The sequence below is a fragment of the Acinonyx jubatus genome, chromosome D4 (genome assembly GCF_027475565.1).
Source record: "Acinonyx jubatus isolate Ajub_Pintada_27869175 chromosome D4, VMU_Ajub_asm_v1.0, whole genome shotgun sequence".
NCBI classification, from domain to species: domain Eukaryota; kingdom Metazoa; phylum Chordata; class Mammalia; order Carnivora; family Felidae; genus Acinonyx; species Acinonyx jubatus.
The window spans coordinates 86515967-86541260 of NC_069391.1; the positions used below are offsets into that span (position 1 = coordinate 86515967).

General features: G+C 38.2%; 1 protein-coding gene and 1 non-coding gene across 5 annotated transcripts in view; one reads left to right on the top strand and one right to left on the bottom strand.

Annotated features, from left to right (window-relative positions):
- Nucleotides 1–25294, top strand: part of JAK2 (Janus kinase 2) — a 115542-nt gene continuing 90248 nt past the window's right edge. For 2 of the 4 annotated variants that reach the window (XM_015064485.3, XM_027041152.2), the window contains exons 1-2: nucleotides 1–42; nucleotides 536–615. The gene's annotated coding sequence lies outside the window, so the exon portion shown is untranslated. Of the gene's footprint in view, nucleotides 43–190; nucleotides 215–535; nucleotides 616–25294 lie in introns of those variants that run through there. The other 2 variants (XM_027041150.2, XM_053205339.1) reach the window with 2 other exon arrangements.
- LOC113594297 (U6 spliceosomal RNA) lies at nucleotides 16210–16317 on the bottom strand. The gene has a single exon (XR_003414660.1). It is a non-coding gene; the product is annotated as a U6 spliceosomal RNA (small nuclear RNA).

Here is a 25294-nt window from a genome sequence, read left to right on the forward strand (position 1 = left end):
GCGGCAGCGCGGGGCCAGGCCCGGGGCTCGCCGCCGAGGGATGTGAGTGGGAGCCGACCCCGCGCGGGAGGGCCCGGGAGGGCCCAGCCTGGAGGACCCCGGCACCCCTGCGCACTCCGGGGGCCCCGCGGATCTCGGCCGGCGGCGGGCGCCGGGGCGGAGCGGCCCCTGCGGGCCCCGGGGGCGCGTCCTCGCCGCGGGATCGGTGCAGCTGGTGCGTGCGATTGCTGCGTGGCCTCTGGCTGGGGGGCCGCAGTCGTCTGTCCGCATCCCTCCCACCTCCTGATGCCCGCGGTCCCCCCTGCTAGTGGCCCAGTAAACTTCTCGGCAAGAAAATCTTCCCTCTCGAAGGGGTGGGGGGGAAGCCTGCAACGGCGTGTTTTCCTGTTGCTGTTTGCATCCATGTGTGCCTCGTAGCCGCCTTCCCCCCTCCCCTTAAACCTCTTTAAAATTTTCTAGAAGTCCGAACCGCCTAGGGGAGAGCATCTATTTCCCCAGGATTTCTGCGGTAATAACCGCTGCTTGCTTTTTTTAGGTTTCAGAAGCAGGCGAGGGAACAAGATGTGAACTGTTGCTCTTCGGAAGAAAAAGGTCCCCGCTGCCCTTCCCGCGAAGGTGGGTTTTGAGATCCCGGCTGCTGTGCTCCGTGGCGGCGGCGAAGGCGAGTGTGGACTGCGTGCGTAGGAAGGGTGGGAACGTGTGTAGACAGGCAGGGCTCACTGAAAATGGCAGTGCTGGACTTAGAATGTGGGTCGGGGAGGGTAGTTCGGGGGGTGTTTAGTGTTGCTCTTGGATCCTTTAAGAAACATTCATTGCTTCTTTTCCTGCTAATTAGAAGAGCAACGAGGCTTTACGTGGGGGGGAGGGGGGGGGAGCCTTGGCCTTAACCCTTTCTCCTCCAGCAGCCAGAGCTCGGTAATCTTTCAAGGAGGGACATTTTCAAGTACTCAGAGATACCTACTGGGAGAACACGTTAGCTGTTGTGCTGGGCTTTCTGCTACCATATTGAATGCTTCTTGGATGGTTTTATCTGCCTAAGTTTGGTGTGTCGGTTGAATTCACCCAGTTTGCTTTCCGGTGGTGATTAATCTGTCAGGAGAAACTCCTTTTCTCTGAATGAAAGGCCAGGAGCGGCCGAATATGTCATAGGGGAGGGGAAATGTGGAGAAGGAAATTAGAAGTGGGAATAAGAGCGATGACGACTGCGTTTGGTTTCTTAATAGTGTGTGCAAGCGAGTTGTTGGGCTACTGCAAATAGTCTTGTGTGACACCCAGCAGATGTGAAGATGAATAATCAACCTTTGGACTCCCTTTCCCCACCCCCCTCACCTTTTAGCACAAGTGTGAAAATCACTAGTTTGCATGTGCGACATGTCTGCAAACTGGATGTGCCCGGCACTTGCCTTAATAGTGGGTGTGTTTACCTGGAGAGGAAAGCCGCAGCCCTTGGTCACTGGATACGCGGGAATGCCTGCGTTGGCTCCAGCTGAATGGCCCGTGTTTTAGGGACAGTTACAGAATAGTTTGTTTCCTATACTGGTGTTTCCTCGGGTTCGAGGCAGGTGCCTCAGGTATGAGAAGGAAACGTGATATCTTGTGTCTCCTTCCCCCGGCTGTTGCTGAATGGCGGGATGCTTTGGAGGCAGAATAGGAAAAGAGCGCTGGCCCTGGTGTCAGATCTGGGTTTGAATCCTGGTGTTCCTGCCACTTTATAGTTGTATTATTTAAACTCTCCTTGAGCCCCACTTTTCTTAGAAGGTTGTTGTAACGATTCAGTAAGATCATGCATGCAAAATAGTACAACGCTTGGCTACTATTAAAGGCTCCACTACTCATGGCTGGGCAGGCAGAGGATATTCAGAGAAGGACACAGTGACCCTGCGCGAGGGGGTCTGCCAGGGACCAGTGTTTCTTCCTCTTTAGTAGAAGGAGATAAAGGACTTTTAGGTCTGGAAATGGTTAACAGGTCTTAAAGCCTTTTCATGGAAAGGTTAACTCTTCTCTCTTCTTGACACCCCCTGCCCCCACCGTTGTGCCTCCTTCCCGACTGTTGTGCTGCCCTCTTGTGGTTAAGTTAAGTGTGCTAAGAACTTTCTTCTGCTCCTCCCCCATCACATTCCGCACCCCCCCCCCCCCCGCCCCCGCCTGTCTTTTGAGGCCCCTTGCCTTTGCTCCCAGTTTCCCAAACTGTGTGCTGAGGTGCCCCGGAGCACCAGTGAACTCAGCCTTGAGCTATTAGTTTGAGGTAGTTCACAGTGTCAACATTAAATTGACACAGTCCTTTCTACAATGTCCTGTCTTTGCAAAGCAGTTTCTTTAGAGGTTGCTCTCATAAAAAGCAACTACTGTATGAGAATCAGTGTGACAGAGGAAATGAGAGTGTGATGTCCAGTTTGATTCCAAGAAGTTGTACGAGGCTGAACAAGTACTAAGTTGTAAGGACATTAAATGGTTTGAATCTACCTCCTGAAGTATTTCTCTTGGCCTCGGGGGTGCTGTGAAAATATTACTAAGAACTCCCTGAATGGACAGTTTGGGAACCTTTGCCTTAGCTTTTGGTTGGCTTTTCTGATACACACAAAAGTCTTTTTAAATGGAAAAACTGCATTTTTAAGTGTTGGTCACAAATTGTTTCCCTTCCCCACCAAAAGTATTGATACAGTTATTGATAAAATTATTGATATCCTGCTGGTACCAGCTGATCATGGCTTAGTATATTTCCTCTCCTATTTAATATATTTATAGCTTCTTCCTAGTGTTTTCATGTTAAAACTAATCCTATTGCTTATTTGTCATTCTAGTCACTTCCTGGTTTTTCCAGTCCTGTTCTTGGGCTTGTATTTTTGACTTGTCGTGTTGTCATCGTCTTCTTCTTCTTTTTCTTTTTAATGTTTATTTATTTATTTTGAGAGAGAGCGAGCACAAGTGTGGGAGGGGCAGAGAGAGAGGGAGAGATAGAATCCCAAGCAGGCTACCTGCTCTTAGAGTAGAGCCTGATGTGGGACTCTATCTCACAAACCATGAGATCATGACCTGAGCTGAAATCAAGAGTCGGACGTTTAGCCAACTGAACCACCCACGCGTCCCTTGACTGTCTTTTTAAAGTCACCATGCCCTAAATGAAAAATCATCATTTTATACCCCTCTGTAATTTCCTTCTCTCCTGGTCATAATAGGCTTTAAATTAGGCATCATCTTTAAGCTTTCATCTTTCATTTACCTCTTGTATTAACCTATTCAACATGTCCTGTTCATATTTCTTTTGTCCCTTATATCTCTGCTTACTTCACTTTACCACCTGAATCCCAGGACTTGTTTCTTCAGCCTACAATATTGAAAGTCATAGCAACCTCTCAGAGTCCAGCTTCTCTTTCTTCTGTTTATCCACAATAGAAGTGTCACTAATACTCCTTATTGTGGCATTTCTTTGTCCCCAAATCTTCAGTGGCTTCCCACTTTCTACCTCTTAAATTTAACTTCCTCTTCCTGGCTTTCACTCTACTCTGTCATTACTCCCTGCCCTGTTTATTCAGTCTTTGGTCTAAGGACCCTCAAAAGGCATTTTCTGCTGTAGTGTTTCAAGCTGCTTTCCACATTTTCTAATAATAGTTATGCTCTTTCATCTTTTAACTTTCATTTATGTTTTCCATCCTTCTTCCACCAAGCCCAATTCTGTATCTGTTTGCATTACTCACTACGTATGAAATAACTAAGCCGGGTCTCAGTCTCATCTGAAAAAAATGAGAATGACTCTAGTACTTTTTCCATAGGGTTGTAGTGAGAAAGAAGTGAATTAATACATGAGAAGTCCTCAAGACCAGTGCCTAGTACATTAAGTGCACCTTAAGTTTTAGCTTTTATTATTATAATTATTTATCTCCACTATTATTATGAGTACTGTTACTATGGCTGTACTCCCAGTTAAAATTCTGCCTCATTTCTGAAACTATTTCTCACTAAATATAGTTTTTTCCTTTCTATATTTCCACTGTTTTTTAGTCCTAGAGAATCTTCTCATAGTTTAATTATATATTATGCTTGGGTTGTTTGATGATTATTTCTCTAGTGTTAACCATATCTTTTCAAGTTGATTGTGTATGCTTTGAGGAACACACAGAGTGCTGAGCAGATGGGGAGCATTCAATAAATGCTATGTATTAAAAAGGAACTCTAGTCAGTTACCAAACAAATATCTGTTAATACCTACGATGTAAAAGGTACTTTGCTATGTCCAAAAGAGATGCAGAAAGATATAAAATAGGTTCCTTTCACTGAGAACTTAAAATGTAACTGGGAAATAAGTAATAAAAGTTATAGACATTTGAGACCACTTAGAGTTGAAGCGAGCAAGGAAGGCTTCAGAGAGGAAGTAGAATCAAAACTAGGCAGGATTTGATTTTGTGTAAGAGGAAAGACCTTGTATAGGTGGTAAACAGAGGCAAAATCTCTATGACATTTTCAGAGAACAGTACGGAAAGTAACTTAAGTGAAATGAAGGTTTGTGTGGCAGGGTAGTAAGAAATGAGGTTGATAATATAGATTGGAAGCAGAATACAGATACCTTGAGTGCTAGGATGAGAAGAAAATCTTTGCCTCATAGGCAGCTGAGAAGCTTTAAAAGTTTAGATTGAGAAAGAGCTTGCTAAAAGTATCTTAGGTGAAACAGACTGGCACAGTGCTAGGTATAGTATGAATTGGAAAGAAAAGTGGTAGAGCAAGGAAGATAATCTAGGCCTAGTGTTTGGATTTAGTGAAAATAGGACTGGGGAGATGTCACACAAGACTTCATTATAGACTGGATAAGAGAGGAGGATGTGGTGGGGTTTGGGGGTAGGGAGGAAGACAACTCATCAAAGATGACTTTGAAGTTTTGATCTTCAGTGCCATAAGAAATTCAAGAGTGTTGGAATGTCAGGACGTCTGAGAACATCTGGGCTAGCCTCTGAATTTTGTGCATTAGGAATCTGAGACCCAGAGAGATTTAAACATGTGTCCCAAATTACTCAACTAGTTAGTGATAGAGAAGGAACTAGAGTTTTTTAAATGGCCGTCCTGACAAAAATAGGTATGAAAATATTAGTAGCTGGTTGAAGAGATACAGACAGCTGGACTTAGATTTTGGAGATGTTGAAGTTGAGGTAACAGTGAGATAGTCAAGTGAAATAGATAGCTAGATGACTGGAACTTGGTAGAGAAATTTCAGGCTGGAATTGTAGTGCTCAGAAAGAAGAGCAGTGGACCTGAAATTGCGGCTTGGGAACTGCCCATAACTACAGGATGAAAGGAGAGGAATTGACAAAAGAGACAAAGAAGCAGTCTGTCTGAGAGGAAGGTGGGTGGGTAGGTTAAGAGGGTGGGAATGATTATCATGTTGATCATTGTTGATCACTGCTAAGAAATGTGAAAAAAGGCCTTAGAAGTGTATACTAATGTTTTTTCTAACATGAAATCTAGAAAAGCGGAAAAAGAAAATTACTTATGGTTTTCCCATGCAAACATCACTACTGTTAATATTTTGCTCTCTCTAGTGTAAGAGATGACCTTTGGATTTGACAGTTGGGTGAATAATGGAGACTTCTACACAAAGATCTCATCACTGGGACTAAAGATGAGAATTTTAGGCATAATAAAGACTGGGATGTATTTTTGACAGTGATTGCCATTCATCTGTGTCCTTTTATATCACACTATACATGTACTGCTGTTCCTTGTGGGAATTAGCCCTGTACTTATTATTTGAGTGAGTAGACATTGAGTGTGTTTTTTTTTTTTTTTTAAATGTCTATTTACTTTTGAGAGAGAGAGACAGAGTGTGAGCTGGAGAGGGACAGAGAGAGAGAGAGACGGAAAAAGGGAGAAAGGGAGAGAGGGAGACACAGAATCTGAAGTAGGCTCCAGGCTCTGAGCTCTCAGCACAAGAGCTGGACATGGGGCTTGAACTCGGGAACCACGAGTTCGTGACCTGAACTGAAGTCGGATGCTCAACCAACTGAGCCACCCAGGTGCCCCAACATTCATTGGTTCTTTTTTTTTTTGAATTAAACATTTTTTTTAATTTAATTTTTTTAAATTTACATCCAAATTAGTTAGCATATAGTGCAACAATGATTTCAGGAGTAGATTCCTTAGTGCCCCTTACCCATTTAGCCCATCCGCCCTCCAGTGCCCCCTCCAGTAACCCTGAGTTTGTTCTCCATATTTATGAATCTCTTATGTTTTGTTCCCCTCCCTGTTTTTATATTATTTTTGTTTCCCTTCCCTTATGTTCATCTGTTTTGTCTCTTAAAGTCCTCATATGAGTGAAGTCATATGATATTTGTCTTTCTCTGACTAATTTCACTTAGCATAATACCCTCCAGTTCCATCCACGTAGTTGCAAATGGCAAGATTTCAATCTTTTTGATTGCCGAGTAATACTCCATTGTATATATATACCACATCTTCTTTATCCATTCATCCATCAATGGACATTTGGGCTCTTTCCATACTTTGGCTATTATTGATAGTGCTGCTATCAACATGGGGGTGCACGTGTCCCTTCGAAACAGCATACCTATATCCCTTGGGTAGATACCTAGTAGTGCAATTGCTGGGTCATAGGGTAGTTCTATTTTTAGTTTTTTGGGGAACCATCTCTACTGTTTTCCAGAGTGGCTGCACCAGCTTGCATTCCCATCATTGGTTCTTATTAGACATTCAGTAGCCTGGCAGGTTAGACAAGTGATCTCTGGATGCATTTGTACTGGCAGAATCTAAATAAACTGATAAAGTATTAGTTTCTTTCTTTCCTTTTTTTTTTAGTGAGAGAGAGAGAGTAGGGGAGAGGGGTGGAGGGAGAGAGAGAGGGAATCATTGAGCAGACTCAGTGCAGAGCCCGACTTAGGGCTTGATCCCACAATTCTGGGATATGACCTGAGCTGAAATCAAGAGTTGGATGCCCAACTGACTGAGCCACCCAAGCACCCCAAGGCATTACTTTCTAAAAGGGAAGAGAAATCCTTGTAGATAACTTATTGAAGTGAATGTAGCATGGTTAAAAGTATTTAGATTAGGAGAGCTGGAGAGGGCAAAACGAATCATTATCTGTTTTTAAAGTCTATATGGTATAGCTATCAAAGGTAGACTAGGTTCAGATAGTCCCTGGATGGTTAGTTTTGCTTGAATGCTTATTTTGATTTCCCAAGGACATATTTTGGCCTGCTTTTTTGCTGTCAGTCCTTGGGAATAGTGTATTCATTACTGCTTACTAAATGACTTTAATAAATTCTGATTACAAAATTAATTGTCACTAGGTAATATTTTGTAATATGAAAGGCAGTGTGATGTGAAGAAGTGCCCTGTTTTGGAAATAAGGGCATCGGGGACTAACTGCTGTCAACCTAGTGTGTGAATTTGAGCCAGTCACGTGATCATTGAGCCTTAGTTTTTTTTCCTCATTTGGAAAATGAGGGAATAAAATAAATCTTAAAAAAAGTTTTTTTAATGTTTGTTTATTTTCGAAAGAGAGAGACAGAGTGCGAGTGCGGGAGGGGCAGAGAGAGAGGGACACACAGAATCCAAAGCCGGCTCCAGGCTCTGAGCCATCAGCACAGAGCCTGATGCAGGATTCGAACTCACGAACCGTGAGATCATGACCTGAGCCGAAGTCGGATGCTCAACCAACTGAGCCAGCCACCCAGGCACCCCTATAATAAATCTTTTTTAAAATAACTTTGTTTACTTTAGAAACACGAATAAACATGGTAAACTGTGTACTATGGTTTATAACAAAAATCAGCAACGTCTTGCTCCTCCCCATCTCTGATTCCTGTTTCCCAGTAAACCACTTTCAAATCTCTTAACAGTGTCTTTTGGTATTTATCTCCATATTTCTCAATAACGTAATCTACCATCAGTAACACCTCTTGTCATCCTGTATCTGTGCCTAAACTCTGCCCTTTTCTCCTTTACAACGAATGAACTCAGGGACGCCTGGGTGGCTCTGTTGGCTAAATGTCCAACTTTAGCTCAGGTCGTGATCTCACTGTTCGTGGGTTCGAGCCCTGCTTCAGGCTCTGTGCTGACAGCTCAGAGCTTGGAGCCTGCTTGAGATTCTGTGTCTTCCTCTTTCTCTGCCCCTCCCCCACTCGTGCTTGGTCTCTCTCTCTCTCTCTCTCTCTCTCTCTCAAAAATAAATAAACATTTAAAAAAAATTTACAATGAATGAACTCAGTATCCCATCTTAAGCTTCTCCTGCTTGGGTACAGAAACCCATCTCCTTTTACCTTCAAGGACTTTACTATTGTATTTCTCCCTCTTTTTCCTGCATTATTAATTTTCCCGTCTACTGGCTTATTTCCAGATGCTATTGCTGTGTGATATAACCACCTCAAAGCGTAGTGATGTAAAGCAGCACTTTATTAGGCTCACAGATCTTATTGGTCAGTAATTCACATAGGGTACACCAAGAATGCCTTGGTTTATTTTATTTTATTTTATTTTATTTTATTTTTAATTTTATTTTTTAAATTTTCATACAAATTAGTTAGCATATAGTGCAACAATGATTTCAGGAGTAGATTCCTTAATGCCGCTTACTCATTTAGCCCATACCCCCTCCCACAAGTCCTCCAGTAACCCTCTGTTCTCCATGCTTAGGAGTCCCTTATGTTTTGTCCCCCCTCCCTGTTTTTATATTATTTTTGCTTCCCTTCCTTTATGTTCATCTGTTCTGTCTTAAAGTCCTCATATGAGTGAAGTCATATGATACTTGTCTTTTCTCTGATTGACTAATTTCACTTAACATTATACCCTCTAGTTCCATCCATGTAGTTGCAAATGGCAAGATTTCATTCTTTTTGATTGCTGAGTAATACTCCATTGTATATTTATATACCACATCTTCTTTATCCATTCATCCATTGGCTCTTTCCATACTTTGGCTATTGTTGATAGTGCTGCTATAAACATGGGGGTGCATGTGTCCTTTCAAAACGGCATACATGTATCCCTTGGGTAAATACCTCGTAGTGCAATTGCTGGGTCAAACTAAAACTATTTTTAGTTTTTTGGGGAACCTCCATACTTTTTGCCAGAGTGGCTGTACCAGCTTGCATTCCCACCAGCAGTGCAAGAGAGATCCTCTTTCTCCACATCCTCGCCAACACCTGTTGTTGCCTGAGTTGTTAATGTAAGAATGCCTTGTTTTTGTTCCACAATGTCTAGAACCTCAGTTGGGAAGACTTGCTGGCCAAGGGTATCTTGAAGGTGGGGGACTAGAATCATCTAGAGGTATCTTCACTTACAAGACTGGTAGTTGATGCTGGCTGTTGAGTGAGATCTCAGCTGGGGCTCTTAACTGGAGCATGTTCATGCGGGCTGGACTTTCTTACAACATGGGAGTCTCCATGTAGTTGGCTTTCTTACATGGTGAGTTGAGATTTAAAAGCGAACGTTTCAGTGAACGTAGTGTGGACAGGGATTAAACTCCACTAGTTAATTGGAGAGTGGCAAGGTCACATGTGAGAGAAAACATGCAGGATGAGAGAGATTGTTATGGCTGTCTCTGGACAATACTGTTGCCATAGTTTGCCTTTTTTTGCTGCACTTCACATGCTTCCCACATCCAAAATACATGAAAATACACCAACCCCCTTCTCAGAGACCTCTAATTCACTCCCACCAGGACATCAGCTCAGAATTTAGTATCTCATCTTCTAAGTCAGGTCCAGATGCTGTTGAGTTTCCTTGGGAACCTCGGATATGGTTTCTTGACAGTGATTGCTCTTTAACCAAAAGACCTCTGAAGAGACAAGTTGTAGGTTATATGCCTCCATATAATTAACCTACAAGACGGGAAAGGCACGTGTTAATTGCAGTGGACATTCCTGCTCAAAAAGAGGGACAAAGCAGACACATGGTAGTATATAGCAATTCTGAAACCTGGCTGGGAACACGTTGGCAGTTTCTTGACTAGGGTGCAATCCTGCTGTCTGGAGGTTGTTCTTTGTGGGCCATGACTGCTTCTTTTGGTCATTGATTTCACTTCTGAATCATTCTGTTTCACCAAAAGAACTGATCTGTCTTTGCAACTTAGTAACCATCTGAGCTTGCTTCCTGCCTGTAGTCCTTCAGGGTCCAAAAGCCACCTTTTATTTTATATAGTTACTGCCCCTTTCATTCTAAGCTGATGTAGCTCCTTTAAAAAGTTCATGGAGGGGTGCCTGGGTGGCTTAGTCGGTTTGGCGTCCGACTTAGGCTCAGGTCATGATCTCACTGTTTGTGAGTTCGAGCTCTGCTTCGGGCTCTGTACTGACAGCTCAGGAGCCTGGAGCCTGCTTTGGATTCTTTGTCTCCCTCTCTCTCTGCCCCTAACCCACTCGTGCTCTGTCTCTGTCTCTCAAAAATAAATAAACAATAATAAAATAAAAAATAAATAAATAAAATAATTTTTAAAAAAATTTCATGGACTTCCTGTGTATTAGTTCATAATCTGCTCCGTCAGACAAAAGCCATACCTACAAATCTTTTTTAAGAGGAGCTTTTTCTTATCTTCGGCTAACTGTGAGGGTGCTGTGCAACAATTCCCTTAAATGATCCTTAGAAAATTTTTTGTCTGAAAGGATCAATTTGCTGCTTAGATCTTCCTAAGTTTTTTTTTTTTTTTTAATTTTTTTCAATGTTTATTTATTTTTGAGAGACACAGAGACAGAGCGTGAGTAGGGAAGGGCAGAGAGAGAGGGAGACACAGAATTCAAAGCAGGCTCCAGGCTCTGAGCTCTCAGCACAGAGCCTGACTCGGGGCTCAAACCCATGCACCGTGAGATAAAGACCTAAGCCAAAGTCGGACGCCCAACTGACTGAGCCACCCAGGTGCCCCAGATCTTTCTGAGGTTTTAACTGTGGATCTTATAGTCCCACTGTAGATTATCTTTGTCGGGAAGCCCTTTCTTACTTTAAGAATAGTCTGCTGGCTGGGAAGGATGTTCTGAACCCTTCCTTGAAATTGCACTCAAAAAGTGGCTCATTCTTTAGTTTACCTCTCTAATCTCTTAATTACAAAGGCAGCTAGAAGAAGCCAGCTGCTTCTTCAACATTCTACCTAGAATTTCCTTAACTCATTAAGTATATATTACATTTCCCATGTTAACTGTAGGTGCTAGTTTTGCCACACTTTACTATATAACAAGGGTATCCTTTTATTGAGTTTTCAATAGCATTGTCCTTACTTGCCTTTAAACCCTTGTGGACAGCCTTGTTAAAGCTTTTTTGCTTTCATTAAGTCCCCTCAGTGCCCTTTAAATATGTGAATACAACCAGAAGGGTCCTCATCTGTTCTTTGGCTGTACTAGAATTGTTCCCTAACCTGGTGGTTTATCATAATTACCTAGAGGGCTGACTGAAACATACATTGCTAGGTACCACCCTCAGAGTTTCTGTCTCAGCAGTTCTAAAATGAGACCTAAGAATTTGTATTTTTAACAACTTCCCAGGTGATGCCTATGGTGTTAGTTTGAGGACAAGGCTGAGAATCACTGATTTAAAACAGGGTTTGGACGTACCTGGGTGGCTGAGTTGGTTGACTCTTGATTTCAGCTTAGGTCATGATCCCAGGGTCGTGGGATTGAGTCCTGTGTTGGACTCTGTGCTGAGCGTGGAGCCTGCTTAAGATTCTCTCTCTTTCCCTCTGGCCTTCTCCCTGCTTGTGCTCGTGCTCTCTCTCAAAAATATGAAATAAAATAAAACAGGGATTGGCACAGGAATCTATGATGCTATGTCTATGATGTTGCTGTTGACTGCTTTTCTTGATGGGCCTAGTACAGTCTTGGGAACAGAGTTGCTGTGTGCTGAAGGTTGGACAGTAGCTGTTAGCCTTGCCTATCTTAGGCAGTTATGCTGTGCAGTTTTTTTGTTGGTGTACCATATTTGATCTGTCCCTGATATCTTTGGAGTTTTTCTGAGAAATGGAGCAATATATGCAGCATCAATTTATTAAAATAAATTCTATTTATTTATTTTTTCATGTTTTATTTATTTTTGAGAGAGCACAAACGGGGGAGGGGCAGAGAGAGAGAGAGAGAGAGAGAGAGAGAGAGAGACAAAGAAAGAAACAGGATCTGAAATGGGCTCTGTGCTGACAGCAGTGGGCCCAATGTGGGGCCTGAACTCACCAACCATGAGATCATGACCTGAGCCAAAGTTGGATGCTTAATTAACTGACTGAGCCACCCAGGTGCCCCCATTTTTGGTTTTTATGCTATTCTTTCTGTTAGTCATTGCTTTTATTATTTTTTTAAAAAATTATACTTAGATCTCTTCTCTACTCTGAAATTATATTTTGAAACTTTCCCATGCTTTCTTGATCCATCTGGAATTTGTGTTAGTGCAAGGTATAAAATGGGATCCAACTTTTTTCCCTCAGGTGATTGTTCTAACACTGGCATCAAATAATCTATCTTTGCTATGGGAAATACTGATATTTTAAATTATGTATATAGTTGAGTCTGTTTCCAGCCTTTGTTTTGTTCTAACAGTGGCCTCTGTGAAATTACTGTGATTTCTAGGTCAGGGAATAGTTCTATCAGTTTCTTTATTTTGAAGTTCTGTACAATGTTTAGCATATGGAAGGTATTCCAGTGTTTGAAAATAAAATGAGTAAGTCAACAGCTTAGGGATATAAGCAGATCTTTGTGCATATTATTTAATTTGATTATTCTATTCAATTTCTTTCTTTATTCTTATTTTACACTTGGATTTAACCTTGGTTTTCTGTTTTTATTTTACTCTTTTTGGCTTTATTGTGAGGTGTTATTTTTTGTACTTGATGAATGGGTATTTGTTAACTTTGAGTCTGTTCTTATTCTATTTTTGGATTTAAATTGTTAAAAACTAACAATATGGTTTATCTGTATTAAACTTGCATGTGCAAATTTGCATATGAACCTGATGCGGGGCTCATTCTCATGACCATGAGATCATGACCTAAGCCAAAATCAAGAGTCAGATGTTTGACCGACTCAGCCACCCAGGCACCCCTATAGTAAATTTTAATATACGATGGGTAAATTTCTTCTTATTACTTTTCTGACAAATATGTTAAGAACTTTGGTAAATTATAAAAATGACAAATACAACAAAGGAAAAATAGGAAAAAGCCAGACACAATTCATAAAGAAATACACATGGACAACAAATATACCTAGCTATCTTCACCAATAATAAGGAGAATTCAATGAAAAATAAGGACTAACTTCTCTTTTTTTTTGCCTGTATACTGTTTCTAGCGGATAGTTTGAACTACAAGCTATGCAAAAAAAAAAAAAAAAAAAAAAAAAAATCCCATCCTTAATCGTAAGAACTTTTAAATGCCTATCAAATACATTCACACAGAATTTAATAGGATCTTCATTTTTAGGAGATACACACGTCTTATCTAATAAGTCAGATTCTTGTGTTATCCCAGACATGTCTTCATTAGTCCTTTTGTACTATTACGTTTAAAAAAATTTTTTCAATGTTTATTTATTTTTGAGACAGAGAGAGAGAGAGAGAGAGACGGAGTGTGAGGGGGGAGGTACAGAGAGAGAGAGGGAGACACAGAATCTGAAGCAGGCTCCAGGCTCTGAGCTGTCAGCACAGAGCCCAACATGGGGCTCAAACTCATGGTTTCATACTAGATGTGCTTACTGTGATAGTGTCTACCACTTCTGACTTTATAACATTTTTAATGTAATGTTTATATTCAAACAAAATGAGCAGCATAATGGATTAGATGGTGTGAATATGAGACAAAAATACTTAAAAAGCAATCTCTGTTAAAGCTTTTTTCCTAAATTAATTTTCCTGTATTTTGAATAATTTTATATCTAGAATTCATTTTTCTTATGCCATGTTACCTGGACATTCCATTTTTGACCAAAGAAGAATGTTCAGTCTCTAAAGAACCTACAAAATTAAATCAGTTTACATGTAATTAATGTAATCAAAATTAGTGTTACTGTTTTCAAGCAGAAGTTGAGGGAAGAACAAGTTCTGGACCAATTAGTCAATAGAGCCTAGACCACATTGTCTCCTTTTCTCCTTTTGTTCTCTTTAATAATAGCATCATTGTATAGCATGGCTGTAGTTGGTGCTGTCAGTGATCCACCTTTATCCCCTGGGAGCTTCAGTGTGCTTGAGTTAGTGTTTGCATCTCTGACCAGCTGACTCTTCTTGAAAATGTAGGAAGCCATACTTCCAATGCTCTGGCGGCCAGGCCAGAAGCGCTGTGAAATTAACACTCCTGTGTGTAGCCCTCGGCCACTTAACTCTTCAGGGGTTGCTATTGTACAAACACTACAGCTCATCCCTGGGATGGGATAATTCTGAGATATTATGCTTTTTATACTGTTTTCTAGAGCCTTTCTGAGGGATTAGGCTCACTCTGGTAGCTGGTTTGAGAGTGCAGTTTATAGGCTGCCTTCCCTTTCTTATACCACTTCTCTGTTTCTCTGTCGTAGTTTCCTGAATTTCAGAACTAATTTATTTTTGAATCCTGTATGAGGTTTTGCTTCCAGGAATATTTAAACTAAGACATCATCTCTTAGGGGATAGTGTGACCAAACTTCAATGAGAAGTTTCATTTTTCAGCAGTTTTATTTTTCAACATATATGAATTGCCATACTTTTTTCATCTTCGCTGCCTATATTATTGGAAAGGGAAAAAAAGGAAAAGAGAAAAAAAGAAAACAAAGGAAAAGAAAAAGAAAAGCTAGGGGCGCCTGGGTGGCTCAGTTTGTTGGGTGACCAACTTCGGCTCGGGTCATGATCTCACAGTTTGTGAATTCGAGCCTCGCGCGTCGGGCTCTGTGCTGACAGCTCGGAGCCTGGAGCCTGCTTCCGATTCTGTGTCTCCTCTCTCTGCCCCTCCCCTGCTCACGCTCTGTGTCTCTGTGTCTCTCTGTCTCTCAATAATAAATGTTAAAAAAAAAAGAAAAAAAGGAAAAGAAAAGCTCTAGCATTGTCTAATAAAGTGTGAAGAGAAGGGAAAGTGTTAGTCTCTGGATGAGGTTAGTTCAGGTGGATTATTGTGTTTAATCATTCCAACAATCCTCAGAAGTCATAGCCATTATTATTATTCTTTGTTTTAAGAAATGAGGGAAACTGAGTGCAGAAAGATTAAACTGACTTCAGAGTAACATCACACGGGACAGAATTCAAACCCAGTTCCATTTCAAACTTGCGTCCCAAACCAAAGGCTATATTCTTCCTCTTTGTTTTCATTTCAGTATTTAAAAATACTTTTTTTTAAATATTCTTAACATATAGGAAATTAGGAAAATTGTCTGTATTTGCCATCCACTTTTAACAATATTTTGTTACTTTTTGCTTTGGATCTTATTTTCTTTAAGAAATAAACATTATAGATACAGTCGAAGCCCATCTACCTATTGCTACTCCTGTCTCTCCCCTGTTTACCTCGCTAGAGGTAACTAACCACTAGCCTGAAGTTAGTATCATTTTCATGCCTATTTTAAACTTTTATTTTATATATATGTATATACTAAGTATATATTTCGTATATATAGTAATACCTATAAATATATAAATATAATTTATAAATATCTATATCATATAAATATAAATATTTATAAATGTAATTTATAAAAGATATAGTAATAAATAGAAATACATAACTAATTTATAAATATATAAATAAATAACATTTATATATTAAATATAATTTATGAATATATAAATAAATAAAGAATATAGTAAACTGTGGGTTTAAACAGATTGCATCACACATAAATATCAATCTACAACTTGCTTTTTAAACCTCACTTATCTTTATGACATTCATGTATCTGTGTGTTCATATATATAGCTCTAGTTCATTCATTAAAATTGATGTACAATATTCTCATTATGAAGATTCTCCAATTTATATAGTGTTTTTTTTCTACTGATGAACATTTAGATTATTTGTTTTATTTTATTATTTTATTTTATTAAGTTTCATTTTAATTCCAGTATAGTTAACATACGATGTTATATTGGTTTCAGATGTACAATATAGTGATTCAACAATTCTATCCCTTACTCAGTGCTCATCATGTTAAGTATATTCTCAATCCCCTTCACCTATTTCACCCATCTCCCCACCTACCTACCCCTCTGGGAATAATCAGTGTGTTCTCTATAGTTAAGAGTCTGTTTCTTGGTTTGTCTCTCTCTCTCTCTTCTTTTCCCCAAAATATGGAGTGCTTCACAGATTTGTATGTCATGCTTGCACAGGGGCCATGCTAATCTTCTCTGTAGTGTTCTAATTTTAGTATCTGTGCTGTCAAAGGGAAGCACTATTTGTGGTTTTTTTGTTCTTACAAATAATGCTACTATGAACATGATGCAGTACTACATTCATTTCTCTAGGGTTATAACTAGAAATGGAATTTCTGGTTTGTAGAATAGTTATATCTTCAGATTAATTAAATGTAGCCTAATTGCTCTCTAAAACCAGGTGTTTGAAGGGTCCTTCTGCTCTATATCTTCTCCTTCACACTGGGTATCTTTGGACTCCTTAATTTGACAACCGTATGGGTATAATTCGATATCCTACCTTAATTTGCATTTACTTAATCACAAGTGAGATCTACCATCTTCTCCTATGTTTATTGGTCTATTCATGTCTTTCGTTTTTTTTTTCATTAGGGTTTCTTTTGTTTATTGATTTATATTTTGTAGTTACCTTTAGTTTGTAGTTTGGCTTCTGATCAACAAGGATTAGTACCGTTTGGCACCTGTCGGTTTGATAAAAATGTCCTTTTTTTGGTTAACTTTTCTGTATGGTTTTGTGTCTCTTCTAAGCACTGTATACCTTGATTAAAAAAAGAAAATCCAGTCTGATGTTCTTTGTCTTCTAGAAAGTGGTTTTAATTGGCTAATCTACATTTATTGTACTTGTTGACATCTGGACTTAAAAATTTTTGTTATCTTATTTTGCTTTTAATTTTCTTTACTTTTTTTCCTTCTTTTCTGCCTTCTTATAGATTTAAAGATCTTATAAGTCTTTTCTTTTAATGGCTAGCTTAAAAATTTTTGACATAAATACTTAAATATTCACTTTATAAAAAAGCACAAAGTTATTTAGCATACTTCTTCTACAAAACAGGCAAGGAGGAATCAAACACCCTCTGTCATCTTACTCTCAGCTAAAATTTCAGTTTCACATGTTTCTTTTTTAAGTTTTTCATTTTTAAAAACCTGCTGGTACCTAATACTACTTGTACTATATTTAGAGATCAGAATCTTTTTTTTTTTTTTTTTTAACGTTTATTTATTTTTGAGACAGAGAGAGAGCATGAACGGGGGAGGGTTAGAGAGAGGGAGACACAGAATCTGAAACAGGCTCCAGGCTCTGAGCTGTCAGCACAGAGCCCGACACGGGGCTTGAACTCATGGACCGTGAGATCATGACCTGAGCTGAAGTCGGCCGCCCAACCGACTGAGCCACGCAGGCGCCCCGAGATCAGAATCTTTAAAAGAAAAAAATCTGTAATAAATTTTATGAACAACTTTTGCTTTCAAGTGTACATGAGAGATGAATTGTAAAATACAAAACAAAATCTGGGATTTCATTTCCTGAAACTTTCTGATTGAATAACCTGAAAACACTCTTATTAAGAAATGCTAGATTTGCAACTATGTGAATGGAACTAGAGGTTATTATGCTAAGTGAAATTAGTCAGAGAAAGACAAATATATGACTTCACTCATATGAGGACTGTAAGAGACAAAACAAATGAACCTAAGGGATGGGAAACAAAAATAATATAAAAACAGGGAGGGGGACAAAACAGAAGAGATTCATAAATATGGAGAACAAACTGAGGGTTATGGGAGGGTTTGTGGGAGGGGGGATGAGCTAAGTGGGTAAGGGGCACTAAGGAATCTACTCCTGAAATCATTGTTGCACTATATGCTACCTAATTTGGATGTATATTAAAAAAACAAAATAAAATTATAAAAAAAAAAGAAATGCTAGGTGAAATATAGCAAACATCCTTTAAAAAAAGCTTTTTTCTTAGGGAGAATTTTGAACATACAAAAGTAGACATAATCGTGAAATGAACTCTTACATACTAATCACTCAGCTTCAATAGCCCTATTACCTGAGCCATTTCTGTGCCATCTGCTTTCTCTGTTATGGTGTTATTTTAAAGCACATTGTAGACACCATATCATTTCTTCCATTATTTCAGTATTCACCTCTACAATATAAGAACGCTTTTTTAAATTAAAAAATTACAATACCTGGGGGCATCTGGGTGCCTCAGTCGGTTAAGCATTCCGACTTTGGCTCAGGTCATGATCTTACAGTTCATGAGTTTGAGCCCTGCACTAGACTCTGCACTGACAGTGCAGAGCTAGCTTGGATCCTCTGTCTCCCTCTCTGCCAGTGCCCTGCCCTCTCTCTCTGTCTCTCTCTCTCACACACACATTCTCTCTCTCTCTCTCTCTCTCTCAAAAATAAATTTAAAAAGCTTTACAAATAAAAAATTACAATTCCTTAATATCTTTATATATTCAGTAAGCAATCAAATTTCTGATTGTCTGATATATCATAAATGGCTTTTTCAAATGGCATTGGGTATTTTTTTAAACTAGGATCCAAATAAGGTCCACACATTGTGACTTTATAGTCTCAATCTATATTTTTCCTACATCTCTTCTCTTCTTTATTTTTAACTCCACTAGTTATAATTTCCCACAATGTAGATTTTGCTGATAACCTTTTCATGGTATAGTGTACTGTGGTCCTCTGTTTTCTGCATTTCCTATAAATTCGTGTTTTATAGACTGGATTGTATTCACAATTTTCATACTGCCAGAAAATACTTTCTTACATGTTCTTGTTTTATTAATTCTACTTTTTCAGTTGACTGCCTTCCAGTCCTTTTTATAGGATCCTTCCAAATTTCCCTTTCCCTTGTAAATTGGGTTTTCTATAGCATGTTTCCTTCCATTCTTTACTTTCATTGAATGTTGTCTTTCCTAAAGGTATTACATCACACCTACCCTAGGGTCTAGAGGAAGTATTTACATTGCTACTTCCATAGCTCTTTATTATCCTGATACAAAAAACAAAAATCTTATCCTTTGAGATTAATATGATACAGCTTATTTCCTCAGTCCCTCCTGTTATCCTTTGCTGCTCTTTTCTTGCCTATTCCTGTGTTATTGAGAATTTTTGACATCTAACTTGGTTTTCCTTTATACTCCTTCTTCTGACATTTTCATGAGGTTATATTATTATCCAGGTGAAGAACTCAGCTAAAGACATGTTAAGGTTTCTTAGTATATATTTGACTCTGCAGTGTCATCCACATTTTATAGCAGTACTGCATTCTCATGATGTCATTCGAATTAAACCTTGTTATTATCTCAGATTGGTAAACTGTTAATGCTACCAATCTCTGCTCATATTCTCCGGTATTTTTAGGTCTTTTATATTGCATACCTGTGCTCTTGATCCTGTCCCTGTCCATCCTAGGGCTAACACCTTGCTTCTTTGTTTTCCCTTTCTTTCTTTGGTATTATCACTGTTTGCCCCCTCTGGTAGCTTAAGAATTATGCTTTGGCTTATTATGATTATGATTATGATTATTTGTTCTCTTCTGCTCTTTGACCATTAGCAGCTACCCTTTCTCTTTTCTGCTCTTCACTCTTTTTTTTTTTTTTTTTTTAACATTTATTTATTATTGAGAGACAGAGAGACAGAGCATGAGCAGGGGAGGGGCAGAGAGAGGAGGAGACACAGAATCTGAAACAGGCTCCAGGCTCTGAGCTGTCAGCACAGAGCCCAATGCGGGGCTCGAACTCACAAACCACGAGATCATGACCTGAGCCAAAGTCGGACGCTCAACTGACTGAACCACCCAAGGGCCCCAGCTCTTCACTCTTAAAAATAGCCATGCCACCTTGATTTCCTTATTTCCTAATTATTCTCTTAATTTTTTCCCCAGATATTTCATATACATTGGTTTAAAAATCAGATCACACAGAAGAGCTTAAAATGCAAAAACAGTTACAATGAGAAGTTTTATTCTTCTGACTTCAGTCCTTTTCTCCCAGAGAAAGTTAGCTTTGACTGTTAACTTTTCGTAGTTCAATCTGTTTCACCTATACCAATGTTTCCTTCCCCTTCTCCTCATATTTATTCATATCACTGTATTTGATGTCTTTGTAACTTAAGGTAGTATATTATAACTTTATTTCTTGTTCCAGAAACCGTAGACAATATTTGTTGATTTCTTACTTTCTAGGATTAATGTACCTTTACCAAGATTCTCTTTAGCTACCTCTTGCTTTCACTTCTCAGCGTTAAGCATTTGTATTTTTATGTCAAAATGAACATTTACATTGAGTCTAGTAACGTTAATGGGCACTTTAGTTCTTTGTAGGCGATTCCAAATTTGCAAAACAGTAACAGTGTTATATTGAGGATTATTTGTTGTAGAGCCAGGAGCATACTGTAATTTCATTCTCATTCTTGTCAAGTTTTCTTCCATTGGAATTACCTTTTTTTCCCTTTTTTTTCCCTGTTATTTTCCTTTATTATATCCTCTGTGGGTGTGTTGTGTTGTGTTGTTTTGTATTGTTTGTTTTTAAGTGCTTCATGGCAAGCAGTCTGATACCACTTTTTTCTGAAGTCTTCCTTCCAGAGTCCTCTCGCTGGGCTGAGTGTGCTTCAGGCCTGCTGCCCAGCTGTCTGTCATCATGTGACTTAACTACTTCTTTCCAGGGTTGGATCTATTTTCTGGACCTGTTGTCATCTTTTTGATTTACTCCTTTGGTTTGGTTGGTATGTCTTAAGAAAGTAACTTCTGAAATGCTGCCTTTGAGGTAAACTTTGAATATTCGGATGTTTGAAAATTACTTTATTCTGCTGGGTAAGAATTCTAAGTTGAACACCATGCATGAGATTAGAAGATTCAAAATAATAGTATAGAATGAAAGGAAAAGACTTTGTGGGAGGGGTCTTTACCCTTCCCATCCTTTATCTATGGTAGTCTTTTGCTAATTTCTTAATTGCTAAATTCAGTGGATTTTTTTCCCTTCTATCTTATTTAACCTCTTCATAATATTTGATAATTTGTCTTGTGATACTCTTTTTATTTCTTTTTTTAAAAGGAACTCTATTTTTATTAAAATTTATACAGAAAAGCACAATAATCAGAAGTATACAAATGGCACAAAGTGAACACTTCCAGCTTTTCTCCTACTTCTCGACTGTTTCAAGAATCTGCTACATTCCTCTTTATGTGCTCCCATTTCTGACAGTTATAAATAATTCTTAAATGTTTGGGTTTAAGAATTTGATATCCAACCCTCTTTTTATCTTATATATCTTACATCTGGGCATCATGTATACTTTATGCCTAATGACTTTGGAATCTCTAACAAAAGCACGTAATGTTTTTCTTAGCCTTTGGAAATCTAGCTGCCTATGTGATATCTCAGTCTGGGTGTCTTATTGGTAACTGAGATTCATTATGTGCCAAACTGAATTCATCATTCCTCCACAGCTATTTTTCTTCCATATGTCCTACTCTGTGAATTCTAAGACAGGACACCCAGCCTCCCAAACCCCAAACCAAGAAATTATTCTTAATTCCTCATATATGAAGCTGATTACTGCGAATCTTCCTTTTAATGGTCTTATAGGTGCTTCATATTCCAAATATCTAAAATCCACTTTCCTGGGGTGCCTGGGTGGCTCAGTCAGTAATGTCTAACTTCACCTCAGGGCATGATCTCATGGTTTGTGGGTTGCAGTCCCGCGTCAAGCTCTGCACTGACAGCTCAGAGCCTGGAGCCTGCTTTGGATTCTGTGTCTTCCTCTCTTTCTCTGCCGCCCCCTGCTTGTGTGCTCACACACTCGTTCTCTCTCTCTTTCTCTCTCAAAAATAAAATAAAAAAAAAAATCCTCTTTCCTTTCAAACTTACTTTTGTTATCTATCTTGGTGCGTAGCATTACTTTTTTTATACCTAGTTGCTTAGTTGGAAATCTCAAATTCAGGTTGATTCCTCCCTTTCTCTGAATGTCCAGTTGGTAATTAAGGTAGGTTTATGTGGTAAACCTATGTGGTACACAGTCCTGTCCTTTTCCCCCTGTGTATTCGAATATTACAGTTCCTGCAACACTTTATGTATTGTTTTATATCTGTCCACATTATTTCCTTTCCCTTCAGATGAAGAGCTTTTAAGGCAAAGGATTGTCTCTTTCTTTTGGAAAATGTTGAATGTGTAAATGAGTATTAAATAAGTTGCGATAAAGTCAGGTGATACAATAATATGTAAACCGAAAAGTGATGGAATATATTTAGACTAGAAAATTTGACATGAGCGAGCAAGTTTAAAAATTCCAGAATTTCTCTTAAGTTAACAAATCTGATACATACCTGTTTTATCTACATTTTGGCTGAATTACTCCTAAAATACCTTTGTAAAGAGAAGGGAAATATATGAGTAAGTGCAGTATAATGACATTTTATCTTCTTTTATTAAGGATTCATAAAGTAGAATTTTATATTTTACTGTATCACCAGGAAATTTCTATGACAGTTATAGATTACTGTGGTATACTTTCCAAAATCGGCTTCATTCTGTGAACATTGGTTTTAAGTTTTAAGTGATTTTTTTCTACTTTTAATTCTTTATAATTAATAGCGAATAATGGAAACCAACATACACTTAAAGGAAATATAGCTAACTTCCAACAGATTAATTAAATATATTCCAGATATTAGCAATTAGCAATCAGTACTAAAATGTTTTATGAAATGTATATCAAAGTGGTTTTAACGTTAGCCTAGAGGCTAATTAAGACATTTTTAGGGGCACCTGGCTGGCTCAGTCAGTAGGGCATACAACTCTCGATCTCAGGGTTGTGAGTTCAAGCCCCACATTGGGCACAGAGCCTACTTTAAAAAAAATTTATTTTTTAAATAATATCATATCAAAGAAAAATCCTACTTAATGAAAGAGGTGATAGAAGCAAAAACTAAGGGAAATCAAAACATGGGTTTTTAGAAAAAGGCCCTCTTACTTTAGATGGGAGTGTATAATAAAGCCAATTTCTTAAACTGACAAATAACTTAAAAGTAGATGAGACTAAAAAATAATTGATACTTCTTGCTGTTCCCTTTTTAGCTGTCTTTCCTCAAATGTTAGTTTAGCCTTTGAGGAATGTAGGGAAACAGAAGAGTAGGTACATTATGCCTGAAGCATCCTCCTAGCCAACGTTTCTTTGTCATTACCATAGGAAATTCTGTCTGATAAAAAATATCCAAGCCCTTTTTTAAACAATAGTTGCTGATAAGTAGATCCAAATTTTTACTAACTGATGATTTCTGTTGAAGACATGATGTTCCCAATACCATTGACAAGAAGCTCAAATTGGACTTTCTCTGCCCTTGTGCAATTCATGTTATGTAACTTTTCTTGGCTGTCGCTATACTTGGATGTTTGATTATGGTTTAGGGAGGTATTGCATTAGATATAATTGGCCAAAATGTGAACTTTAAAAGTATGTTTGGGTAGCCAGATATCTGGTAGAAACTGATCAAACTAAAGTAGGAATGAGAAGAGGTAAAGACAACAAAACTTTGTTTTGATGCTAACAGCTATCTGGGGGAATTGTTTTACATTTTCTATGTTTCTTCTAAGAATAGATGTACTTTAAAAAAAACAGTTTTATTGAGATGTAATTCACATACTGTACATTTTGCCCTTAACCATACATTTTTGTTTTAAATTGAAGAAGCAAAACTAGAATCAGTGTGAACGGGAATAGTGAGAAATTGTATTTAGACATCATTCTCAACTGCATTCCTGGGATTAACCCCTCTTGGTCTTGATTTTCTGACTTTTTTATGTGTTACTGGTTCCATGTTCTATTGTTTTGCTATGTTCTTGAGAAACATTTGCCTTTTGTGATACTCACATCTAGCTTTGACATCAGAGTAATGATTATAAAATAAAATAATTTGGGAAGTATTTCCTGCTTCTCTGTTTTTGGTAAGAGTTTGTATAGAATTGGTATTATTTTGTCCTTAAATTTTGGCAGACTTTACCAGTGAAGTGATTTGGCCTGGCGTTTTCTTTGTGGATAGATTTTTAATGAAAAATTTGATTTATTGAACAGATATATGTATGATACAATTCATGTTTTCTGTTTCTTTCTATATCAGTTTTGTTAAAATTACTGGTATAAATCATTGTAATCCCTTTTCCACTTAGTATCTATAAGATCTGTAGTGATATTCGGCTTTTATTCCTGCTGTTGATAACTCATGTGTTTTTTTTTTCCTTTCATTTTTGATCATTCTACTTAGAGATATAAATCTTATTAATCTTTTTCTAAAACTAACTTTTGGTTTTATTGATTTTCTCTGTTTTCTCTGCTCTTCATTACTACTTTCTTCTCTTTTCTCTGGTTTCTTTTTCTAGCTACTTAGGAAGATCATGGATGCCAGATCATCTTTCTTAACATAAGTACTTAAAATACACATTTCCCTTTAAACATCACATTAGCTGTATTTCAAAAATTTTATTTTTTAACAGTTTTTCTTCTCTTATTTTTTTTTTTACTATGTAATATTTTTATTTATTTCTCCAATAGCCAAGAAATAAAGTATAAAATTGTTTTCTCCATTTTCTTTGGAGAAATTATTGAGAAATTTCAATTATTATTTTAATGTTTATTTTTATTTTTGAAAGAGAGAGAGAGAGCGAGTGAGCCTGGGGAAGGGGCAGAGGCAGAGGGAGACACAGAATCCGACGCAGGCTCTGGGCTCTGAGCTGTCAGCACAGAGCCTGATGCAGGGTTTGAACTCTTGAACTGTGAGATCATGACCTGAGCTGGTTCTTTGAAAAGATCAACAAAATTGGTAAGCCTGTAGCCAGAAATCATCAAAAGAGAGAGAGAGAAAGAGAGAGGGAGAGAGAGAGAACTTGAATAAACAGTATTAGTAATGAAAGAGGAGAAATAACAATCAACACCACAGAAATACAAAGAATTGTAACATAATATCAATATTATGAAAACTGAATATTATGAAAACCTGTCTATGCCAATAAATTGGACAATCTAGAAAAAATGGATAAATTCCTAAAAACCTATAACTTACCAAAACTGAAGCAGGAAGAAATAGAAAATTTCAACAGAACAGTTACCAGCAATGAAATTGATTCAGTAATCAAAAAACTTCCCGAAACAAAAGTCTAGGAGCAGATTTCTTCACAGGTGAATTCTGTCAAACTTTTTGGGTCA